General features: G+C 37.8%; 1 pseudogene; it reads left to right on the top strand.

The window, feature by feature from the left end:
• Positions 1-8672: 8672 nt before the first annotated feature.
• On the top strand, positions 8673-8986 carry LOC141511104 (gamma-secretase subunit PEN-2 pseudogene; annotated as a pseudogene).
• The last annotated feature ends 2213 nt before the right edge of the window (positions 8987-11199 follow it).

The following is an 11199-nucleotide window of genomic DNA, read 5'->3' as shown; positions in this document are numbered from 1 at the left end:
AAAGACCATTGTAACTGTTACACCAACAGTCAAAAAACAGATGGGCTCTCGGCAAGATGGTACACAGAGAGAAGCTCTGGGGATATAAACTGATTTTGTTGTCTTAATGAGACCTATTTGGGAATAATTCACTTTTCAAGGCAGCCCCACAAAGGAGAGGACTCTGGGTTGTTTACCAAGAATGTGGAAATGCTCAGACTAAAACAATGCTCTCTGGCTGAAAGGTGCTAGGGAAATCTAAAAATAAATTAAATTAATTACCTAAAGAGTAGTTTCACACTCCTAGTAAAGCACTACTTGACTCTGGAGAATGAAGGAAAGATTCAACCCTTCCAAAGTGGTTTGCTCACTTATCCGTGTGCACAAATAAATAGGAGAGGGAAATAAGAGAGAAAAGGAATAAAGAAAAGAAGAATGGATACAGAAAAAAAAACAACTAAAAACAAGAGTGACTATAAAGGCAAAAGTAAGAAGTTTCCTGGAGTTCTCTTCTGACTTTGGAGTAGCTCTTTCCTAACACATCTTCCTTGACTACTCAGTTAAGATATGGTAAAAGGAGCATAACCCTAACAGAATTAGTAAGGGAAGTGGAAGAAAGGAAGAAGATGTATTATTCCCTGAACCAGAGATTCTGAATGTAGACTCAAATAACATGCATCTTTTAAAAATGATTTTTCCCTATGGCATTGTATGGCAAATTCTATGAATCACACCTCTGTGGTGTATTGTTTTCAGGAGTCTTCCCCAACTTGAATAAAGTCTCTATCTTCAGTATTATTTTTTACGTTACTACATCTATTGCCTTTTCCCCATTACAGCTCATTTTGTTGTTTTCTGTCTTTGAGACCTGTGGGAATCAAGTATCAACACCTGTGATATGATTGCCATAGCACTTTAAGGTTTGCAAAGCAGCTTACGCTATTTCATCTCATTTCATCCTGCCACAACTCTGTATGTTTTTGTTCAGTTGTTTTCAGTCGAATCTGATTCTTCATGACCCCACTGGGTTTTCTTGGCAAGGATACTGGAGTGGTTTGCTGTTTTCTTTTCCAGTTCATGTTGCAGCTGAGGAAATTGAGGCAAACACGATTCAGTGATAACCCAGGGACACACATATCTAGTAAGTTTTAGAGGTCAGATATGAACTTAGGAAGATAAGTCTTCCTGACCCACCACTGAGCAGCCTTGCCACAACATAGTAAGGTAGGTACCATAATTATCCCTATTTGACAGATAAAGAAACTGCATTGAGAAAGGTTAAATGATATGCATTTTTTAAAAGCTAGTAGATGTCTGAGGTGCGATTCAAACTAAGGCCTTCCTCATTATAAGTCCAACACTATAACATCTCTGCTCAAATATCATTTGTTAGGTGGGCATTTTTTTTCCTTTGCTTTGCTTTGGAGAGCAAAGCATTGATTGATCCTGGCAAAAGCTGTGAGTGCAAGAACCAGAGTAGGTTGTAACTAAGTGTAGACATATGTATGAAACATGGGATAAGGAGAATTAAAAGATCCCCTGGAGCTGGGAGTCTAGGCACGTTTTTAAGAGTCTAGGTAAGGGGTGGCTAGGTGGCGTAGTGGATAAAGCACCGGCCCTGGAGTCAGGAGTAATTGAGTTCAAATCCGACCTCAGAAATACCTAGCTGTGTGGCCTTGGGCAAGCCACTTACCCCATTGCCTTGCAAAGAAACTTTAAAAAAAAAGTCTAGGTACCAATGGGAATAAAATAAAACAAAATGAAGCAAAAAGTCAAGAACTAAATAGAAAAAAGTCAGGAGCACATATAGCTCTAGCGCTAGAAGATAACTTTTATGATCATCCAATTCAATCTCTCATTTTAGGAGGAAACTAAGGTCTAATAATAAAAACTGATATCCCCCATGTTATCCCAAAGGCTAATTCAAAAACTAGAGTCAGAATTACAAAATGGCAAAATCTGCAAATTGACAGAGTATAGCCAGAGCCAAACAAGAATCCTCCTAAGGATGGACCTTCCCCTGAAGAATTCTAAAAAGTGAGAATCTAACATCACCCCCAAGGCTACCTGGCTTTTTTTTTTTTTTGGACAGCTCTGGCTATGTGATCCTGAGCAAGTTTCTTCACCCTTCTCTGTCTCACCTTCCTCATCTATAAAAAGAATAATAAATAATGAATTTACTTATGGAATTATGAGATTAAATTATGAATTTGTGAATGAAAAATAATAACTAAAGGAGTAAAAAAATAAAATGGATAATGATAGCACCTACCTAGGATTAAATAAGATAATATTTGTAAGGTACTTTACAAATGTTAAGACATTTTTTATTACCAGTTATCACTAGTAGTAAAGAAAGGAAGAGTTAAAAAAAATCCTAATTAAGGGACAACTCGATGCACAGTGATTAGAGCACAGGTCCTTGAGTCAGGAGGACCTGAGTTCATATAAGGCCTCAGACACTTGACACTTAGAAGTTGGGTGACCTTGGATAAATCACTTAACCCTATTGCCTCACAAAGCCTCAAAAAAACAAATATTCTATTATTCATAGAGGGAAGAAAAGGTTCTACTGCTTCAAAGGCTAGTCCAGATATGATTCTTCCCATTCCCCCGGCTCCTTCAGATGCTGTAAGAGCTGTAACCTGATACCAGATCAATGGTAGAAGCAGCACCCTAAGGAGAGTAGGCCTATGGAAAGGGCGCTGAATCTTTCTTGCAATGTCTAGAGTTATAAGACCTGGTTCAAATCCCATTAAATATCCCAGATTTTAGAATTTGTATGACCTTGGGTAAGTCCTTAGGTTTCAGTTTCCTCTTCTGGAAAGTAATAGATTGGACTAGATAATGGACCTTAAGCTTTTGCTATCTGATCTCACAGCCCTATGAGAGGGTACCAAGTAAGGAAAGTCATGGATATTTCTCACCTCTGTTCATTTGCTATAGATAATATAAACTTTTGGGGGAGGTTAAGATAAATAAGATGCAGTAAAGAGTAATATAAGCTCAAATCCTAAAGTTGAAGTATGAATAAGAGAAAAAAGTAGAATCTTTTTTAGATCACTTTTGATGAAAGGTCTACAGATCAAGAAACCTCAGCTGAAAAACACTGCACACTATTGTAAGAATCTGCATGTTGAATAAGTGTATCATGAAGAAGAGTTGAGTTCAGATCACACTTCTCTTTTATGTTTTTTTCCAATTACATGCAACAATAGTTTTCAGCATTCATCCTTTTGCAAGTTTTTGAATTCCATATTTTTCTGCCACCCTCCCTTCCCTCCCCTTCCCCATGAGAGTGAGTAATCTTATGTAGGTTGTTCATGTATAGCAATGTTTAACATATTTCCATATTAGTCATGTGAAAGAAGAATCATAACTAAAGGGGGGGGGGAAATAATGAGGAAATAAAGGGAAAAAAACATAAAACAAGCTTTCAAAAGTGAAAATAGTATGCTTTGTTCTGCATTCAGACTCCATAGTTATTCTCTGGATGTAGATGGCATTTTCCATCACAAGTCTTTTAGGATTGTCCTTGGTCATTGTACTACAGAGAGGGATGTGTCCATCACAGTTAACAATCTCACAATGTTTCTGTTATTATATAATGTTCTCCTGGTGCTAAGCTCACGTCATTCAGTAGCAGCTCATGCAAGTCTTTCTAGGTTTTTCTGAAGTCTTATCCACCAGATTCCACTTCTGACCCTAATGTCATTTATGCTAGGAAAATAAACTCTCTATGCTAGTTCTTATCTAGAGAGGCTGTTTGGTAGAGGTAGTTCCCATACTGATAGTTTCCTAGCTAATGTTAGTCCTTTCTCTATTTGCTATTTTCTGTATTTACTCCCTTACATGGGTACAAGGCATTGTGTTAGGTGTGCTCACATATGGGTGTTGGGGAGAATGCAAAACCAAAAAGAAAATAGTCCTTCCCTTCAAGGAGTTAACATTTTATTTGGGAAGAGGAAAATTCAACATGTACACCAAGAAGTTCAAAAGAAGATGAATTGGAGAAAAAAAGAGAAACAGAGGCTAGAAGGAGGAAGGGAGAGCACACCTCAAGAGAGGAAGAAAGTTTCAAAAGACTTGATGCGGTACATGAGCTAAACCTTAAAGAAAGACCTTAAAGGCAGGGAAGAGGAGGAAAAAGAATTCAAGTAAAGGAAGATAGCAGTAGCTCAGTCAAAGCTAAGAGCATAAGAGCCTATGAAGGATTGGTCAGGCAATTAAGAGGAAAACCAATGAAGAAATAGTCATTAAAAACTCAGAGGAGTCAGAGAGTATCCAGTATGAGAAGTGGATCAACAGATTCAAATGAGAGCTCAGGAAGGATGAGATCTAGAAGAATCCTTTATATTTAGTAGTTATTCTCAGAATCAAGAAAAAAAATCTATAGTCCATGAGTTCATTCCTAGTTTGAAAGAGGCAGTCCATTCCTGAGTCTCATCTTCCTATACTCTGAATTATCCTGAAGGTATAACTAATAAATATTACCTGCACAATGGAAGTAGATAAGACATTAGCCCATCAAGGAATCAGCTCAGTGTACATAAGGTATACGACTTATCTCTGAGAAGGCTCTTCAGGTGGTGAGAGTCTTGAGCTTTGCTTGCCAAGGAAGGACACAGACCTTCCAGGTCTATTGGTGAACTGCTAACCCTCTGCAAATCTCTACAATGAAATGTCCCACAAAAATAACAACAAAAGGCATTTTCTTGTGTTGTTTTTTAGATCACTTTAATGCAAGAGTATTCGACAAAAAATATGAGAAATGTCTCTGAAACAACATTCTTATTGGAAAGCTTTCTCCTAGCATATTATCTGCCTTGGCATTTCTCCTTGGGTGGAAATTCTATGTTAAGTTTTTAATTCATTCAATGACAAACTGTGGAAAGCTAAGGGGCTTCATGATTAGAAAATCCATTTTCACTGATTGCTTTGGAAACATTTAACATAAGTGTTGATAGCTAACTCTAATTTCTGTGTAATAGTACAAACTCCAGGTATTTTCTCAATATTAACAGCTCAAGGTGGTTAGCAGGTAACTGGACTCTGGCCTATTTCTCTTTGGAAAAATCTGCTCTCCTTGTTCACTCATTGACCAGATGAGAGATGACAACCCTTAAAACCTAACTAACGTTCACACAAAATGGCTGTTTTGTTAACAGGTAATTACTATTCCACATCCCAACTTAAAAATGTCTTGAGATCTCCTAGATACTTCTGCTGGAGGCACAAAGAAAAACAAAATCAAACACCGAGACCTTAAATGGAGGAACCTCCTGAAATCCTTCAGTAGAATTGTTTGTCATGAAATATACATGAAAGACCCGGTGCCCTACTTGACTAGACATGACAACTTAACATTGTGTTTTCTATTGTGGTGACATGATCATAAACATATTAACAAGTCCCATAGTGTGATCAACAACAGATGTAGAATTAAAAGCGCTGACAAGCTTCATCAGGTAGTTTGGTTCTTATGCAGTTTCTTTCCAACGTAAACCCCAAGGCTTCAAAACACTACCCAGGCACTGCTTTCCCTGAAAAACTCCTTTCTCTGAAAGTGGTATATTTGGATTTATGCTTTAACTAGAATAAAAAAAATATGCCTTCCTCACCAAAAAAAAATGACTGTTCCAAGAGGATTTGTTTACCTTAGAAAAGGAAATCTACTTTACAAAAATATTTTTAACTTTGCTTTTTTTTTTTTACAGAGGATCAAGAGGAAAAAAGCAGCTCATGAGAATTTAAAAAATCTGAAACATGCACCACTCAAAATGTTTCCAAAACACATCTTTGGAAACAAACGAGGAAAGGATCCTTGACAGAAATAGCATAGAGGAATTGATTCATATATCTACAGACAAAAATTTATGATTGTTTCAAAAAGGAACAGGGACTCAGAACATCATTCTTTTTTAAAAAATTGGACATACATGTCAAAATGCAATCAATATACAACTAAGTATGCTACGAAAATTAGTTAACGGTATTTAAGGGATGTATGGAGGGTCAGTATGGGGTAGATAGAAAATCAGATATCAACAGAAAGACCTGGTTCAAGTTTTGTTTTTCACACAAATATATCCAGGTCCTGATAATGCAACTAATGAATTTCATGCATTATTTGAACTTGTGCTATAAATTTCCATTTAGGATGGAGCCAAAGACCATGTTTTTCAAATAATTTCAAATAGCATGAATTTCAATGCACATGGTCACTTCAAGGGATTTATGCTTATCAAAACCTAGCTATATACTGATATTCAAGTAACTTACCCTCTTGATGATTCCAAGCAACCCACTAAGAATTTAGATGCTGAGCAGGTACCCATCCTATTGGTAATGATAATATTAATAATAGCAATAATTATATTTATAAGGTGCTTCCAGTCATTGTACTATATGCTTTACAATTATTATTTCATATGATAAATGGAGTTCCCACAGTCAGAGTATTCCTTACTCATAATCTAGCCTAGAAAAAGATGCTAATTATTTCAACTTGATCCTATGTATAATTTGTGTAGATATAGTTATTTGCATGTTTTCTCTCCCATTATACTTTGAACTCCCTAAGAGGAAGGTATTTTTTACCATTCTTCAAATACTCAGCCCTTAACACAGTGCCAGAAAAAGAGTAGATAATAAATGTTTATTGACTTACTAAATCATCTGTTCAAAGGAGATAATGACATTTTTTTTGTGCTTCCTACCTTATAAGTTTGGACAACTGATTGGATACAAGAAGTTAGTGTAAGTAAAGAGTTCACAATGACTCCAAGGTTGTGAATCTGGCTAACTAGAAAAGTGGTAGAGTAGATCTGATAGGAGGAAAATTCCTAGCAAGTAGGAACTGTTTTATGGCCTGATATGTGCTTAATAAATATTTGTTTATTGGCAGAAATCAGGCAGTTTTTTTTGTCATTGTGGTTCCTGCTCTGTATTTGATGCTACTCTTTCCCTTACCTATGTTCCCTTCCTTAATTGTCCTCAGGCTGCCCCATAACTTCCTTGGCCCACCTGCCTCAACATTCTACCTGACTGGACAAACCCTTTCCTATGTCCTTCCTTCAAAACTTTCCTATCCCCTTCCTTCAAAGTTCTGATCTCTATTCAAGTAAGGGAAGCTGGATGGTGCAGTGGATAGAGCACTGACCTTGAAATCAAGGAGAACAGGAGTTCAAATACAGCCTCAGACACTTGCCACTTACTAGCTGTGTGACCTTGGGCAAGATACTTGATCCTGATTGCCTTGCATCCAGGGCCATCTCCAATCATCTTTATCCATATTTAGTCACTGGACTCAAATGGCTCCAGAAGAGAAAATGAGGCTGGTGACTCAGCACAGCACTCCATCACTCAAATCCAATTTATGTGTTTGATATGGCACCACCTTCCCTGATGTCATGTTCTTTGAAAATGAAGGATAAATATCATCATTGAAGTAGAAACTTTCTTGATAAACTAATTTGTGGATGCTCATGTGTCCTCAGGAAAGATATTTTTCCATATAATGTTTTAACTGAAAGGAATGAAAGAGTAAGAATTTCAGGAACTATGGCAGAATGATGGAAGAGTTATTTTACAGAAGGTAATGCTATCTAGCATTTTAGTGTTGTATCAAGATTACTTGCCTTGATATCAGAAGATTTTGTTTTGACTCTTTGGCTGTTACTAGTCAGCCAAATCATTTAACATCCTTGAGTTTCAGTTTCTTGGTCTGTATCCTCCATTAGAATGTGAGCTCCTCAAGTCCTTTCTTTTGTCTTTTTTTGTGTGTCCCCAGTCCCATACAGTATCTGGCACATATATAGTAGATATTCAATAAATGTGGATTATTTGGTTTTTGTTGCTGACTGACTGCTATTTACCTCACAGGGCTGTTGTACAAACTTTAAAAATATTGTATAAATGTGAGTCATTGTTATCATAACTGATTCTTACTAGATACCAAAATCTGAGAAAGTAAGGTTTTACAAATAACTTTAAAATCTATACTCAGAACTATAGATCTTACCTTCCTATTGTAATATTTGTCTTTCATTCTCAAAGAAGACCATGATGTCAGGAAGGTGATGCTATGACAAGCATATGAATTGGATTTGAGTGGGGGGGGGGTGCTGGGCTAAGTCAGCAGATTCACTTTCTTCTCCAGAACCATCTGGGTCCAGTGGCCAAATATGAATCAGGATGAGTGGAGATAGCCCTAGATGCAAGCCAATCAGGATTAAGTGACTTGCCCAAGGTCACACAGCTAGTAAGTATCTGAGGTGGATTTGAACTCCTGTCCTCCTGACTCCAAGACCAGTGATCTATCCACCCTGCCATCTAGCTGTCCTTCTTACTGTAATCAGATTACAACTGTCCCTCAGCATTAGAGTGATTAGAGGCAGAAGGCCCTCCCTAAATAAGAAAATACATTAATAACTCTCAGCACCACCACAAACCATAATTTTTTATAATTTTGATCATATTAAAATTTTTAATTAAATTAATTAATTTAAATTAATTTAATTTTTAATTAATTTAAATTTTGATCATATTAAAAAATAAACAATATTAATATATAATATATAAATATAAAATCCATAAAAAGTTTACCATTGGGAGAAGCCGCGGGAGCGCGTCCTACCCACCACGGCTGCAGCACCCCAGGGGCGCGCTCGGAGGACCCCGCGGGCCCCGGCCCCAGGATGAACCTGGAGCGCCTGTCCAAAGAGGAGAAGCTCAGCCTCTGCCAGAAGTACCACCTAGGGGGCTTCGCGCTGCTGCCCTTCCTGTGGCTGGTCAACGTGCTGTGGCTCTTCCGAGAGGCCTTCCTGGCCCCGGCCTACGAGGAGCAGGGCCAGATCAAGGGCTATGTCTGGCGCTCAGCCTTAGGGCTAGTCTTTCGGCTCGTGGCGCTGACCTCCTGGATCACGGTCTTCCAGATCAACCGAGCTCGCTGGGGAGCCCTGGGCGACTATCTGTCCTTCACCATCCCTCTGGGGATACCCTGATCGGCCGGCCCTCCCCTCTGCCCCGGCTCCTGGCCACCGCCTCTCCCCGCCCCGCCTTAGCTCCAGCACCCGGCTGATATGCCTTCCAAAGAAGAAGGAGATCTAATGTCCTTCATGTCCCCACAGCCTTTTGTTTGGCAGAGCTGTTTCCCCAGAATGCCTATCCCTGACTAATTTCCCATTTTTCCCTGTCACCTCCACTAAGGATTCCTAAATAAAAAAAAGATAAAAATAGAAAGGTTAAAAAAAAAAGTTTACCATTTCTATGAGAGAGAGATTAGTATTTTTCACACTATGTATGCAATCTTGGCAGATTCCTATTTAGCTGCAGCAAGAGTCTCTCAGATTTTCTTTTCCTACAAAAAGTACAAAATCACTGAAGAATGAGCAAGTCCATTAAGGTTGATCATCACTCCCATTTTGCTTTTAGGGTATACAATGTTCTCTTGGTTCTGCTCATCTCACTCAGCATCAGTTCATGCAAATCCTTCCGGGCTTCCCTAAATTTCCATCCCTCCTGGTTTCTAATAGAACAATAGTGTTCCATGACATACATATTCCATCATATACCACAATTTATTAAGTGATTCCCCAATACCAACAGGGCAACAATCAGGCACAGTTTTGAGATATCTGTGATGGAGAATGCCATCTGTATCCTGAGAAAGAATTGTGGAGTTTGAACAAAGACCAAAGACTATGTTTCTTCCTTAAGCATATGATTTCTCTCTCATCACATTCAACTTAGATCAATGAATACCATGGAAACAATGTAAAGACTAACAAATTGCCTTCTGTGGGTGGAGGGAAGCAAAGTTAGGGGAAAAATTACAAAATTCAAAATAAATAAAATCTTTCAAAAATAAAAATAAAAAATAAATCACTGAGGAAGAAACTCAAGTTACTGAATCAAGACAGTAGAAAGACAAAGAGGTGTTCCCAATGAGAGTACATAGCCCATAGTTTAGCATACTGAAACTTTTAACAACATTTAAACATTTATGATAAAGTTATATATGCTTATGGTAGTAAATGATTAAAAAAGATTAATAATATGCAGGATTTATGGCTTTATGACATTAAATTTTTTGTTGTCTTAAATATATATATATATATGTATAATCTGTAATTTTCCACAGCATGATGTAAATCTTTTAGAATTCACATTTAATTACTAATTGCCAAAACAACAAATGTTAAATTCGCTAATACCTAGGAATGACTGTACTTTGGTTTCACTCTTTTAGATCAAAGAAGTGTATATCACCCCCTTCAGGATTACTTTGGAATTGAGAGAGTTTAGAGACGTATTTCTCTAATGCTGTCAGCTCAAGCCCTTCTCCTGGTATATTTTCCCACTGCTGACCATAGGGGATTAGCAGTCCAGTTCCATTTGATCAAATATCATCAATTACAAACAGATATTTCCTTGATAAATATAACAAGAGAGCATGTAAAAGTTTCTTCCTCACACTCTTGGGGCACAGTCTCTCTTATCCCACCTAAAAGTGACTTCACACTTAATTTAGTTTTTATACAGTATTCTATCCACCAAATTCACTTCCAAATACAACATGGCTATTGGATGGGTCCACATCTTAGCAACCTCTGAGCCAAGTCCCAAAGATTGTTATTCAGTATATCAAAGCTGGACTGATTGGCTTCTAAACTCTACTCCCAGCCCTCTTGTGGTTCATTCTACCAGTCTTTCAAAGCTCACAAGTCTATAGCTATATATTCAAACTTCTTCACCTAAAACAGAAAAAAAGAAAAATGCAGGGGCAAAAATCCAAGAACCATATTCATCTTAGTTTCAGACGTAGAACCCTTAAAGCATCGTCTCCCTGAAAACTGTAACAGGAAGAAAGGAATTAGACTAAGGGGTCAGGCCTGAGCTATTTAGTGACTTTTGAATGCACCCTAGTTTTGGTTCCATATCCAAAGAGGTTCCTCTCTACCACATGGCTAGCAGACCAGAACCAGTTAGAATTTCTGCATATGTTCCTAATCACTCAAAAGGTATTTCCTTTGCCATCATGTCTTTTGGAAGCAGGCTCTTCCAGGTGGAGTATTACACCAGCACCCCTGTGAATCTCTCCAAAAAGTTATTAATTCTCCCCTTACACCCCCCTCTCAGATACAGTGTCAGTTTTTTCTCTTTTCTAGATCTCTGATTTGGTTATCCAGGGAAGGAAAACTTGGACAGAGACCACAC

The sequence above is a fragment of the Macrotis lagotis genome, chromosome 2 (genome assembly GCF_037893015.1).
Source record: "Macrotis lagotis isolate mMagLag1 chromosome 2, bilby.v1.9.chrom.fasta, whole genome shotgun sequence".
Taxonomy (NCBI): Eukaryota; Metazoa; Chordata; class Mammalia; order Peramelemorphia; family Peramelidae; genus Macrotis; species Macrotis lagotis.
Note: the sequence above shows the minus strand (reverse complement) of the source record. Positions and strands in the feature narration are given on the sequence as shown.